This window comes from Rhincodon typus, chromosome 37 (assembly GCF_021869965.1).
Source record: "Rhincodon typus isolate 14 chromosome 37, sRhiTyp1.1, whole genome shotgun sequence".
NCBI classification, from domain to species: domain Eukaryota; kingdom Metazoa; phylum Chordata; class Chondrichthyes; order Orectolobiformes; family Rhincodontidae; genus Rhincodon; species Rhincodon typus.
This window is the reverse complement of record NC_063368.1, coordinates 18,140,900-18,141,340: the sequence shown is the minus strand read 5'-3', so window position 1 is coordinate 18,141,340 and position 441 is coordinate 18,140,900.

The following is a 441-nucleotide window of genomic DNA, read 5'->3' as shown; positions in this document are numbered from 1 at the left end:
GTCTTGTATCATGGTCAGAGTGGCCCTGATTGAGCCACACCTCCCTGACATCATAGTGGACGCTGCAATTGACCTCAGCACCGCAGGTAGCCGAGTGGAGAAGCTACTGCAAACCCTGCTCCAGATCGCGATTGAATTCCCTTTGCCGGAAAGCAAGTGGATCTCTCGTGAAGACCGGACCGAGCTGCACTTCATGTCTCCTGAATCAAATATAAATCTGCCTTTGCTCTCACTTCGGATAAAGCGATATATCATCCTCACTCCCTTCTTGGAAATTAACTTACAATCCTGGTACCTATCATTTTCACTTTATACATGTCCCCCCACCCCGCAACCCCACCCCCCCCGACTCTTAGCCCCCTGTAAATATTATTTGAAGAATATTTGAGTGTAAATTAAATACTTCTGATGCTTCAATAAAAGGGAATGAGTCTTCCAAAT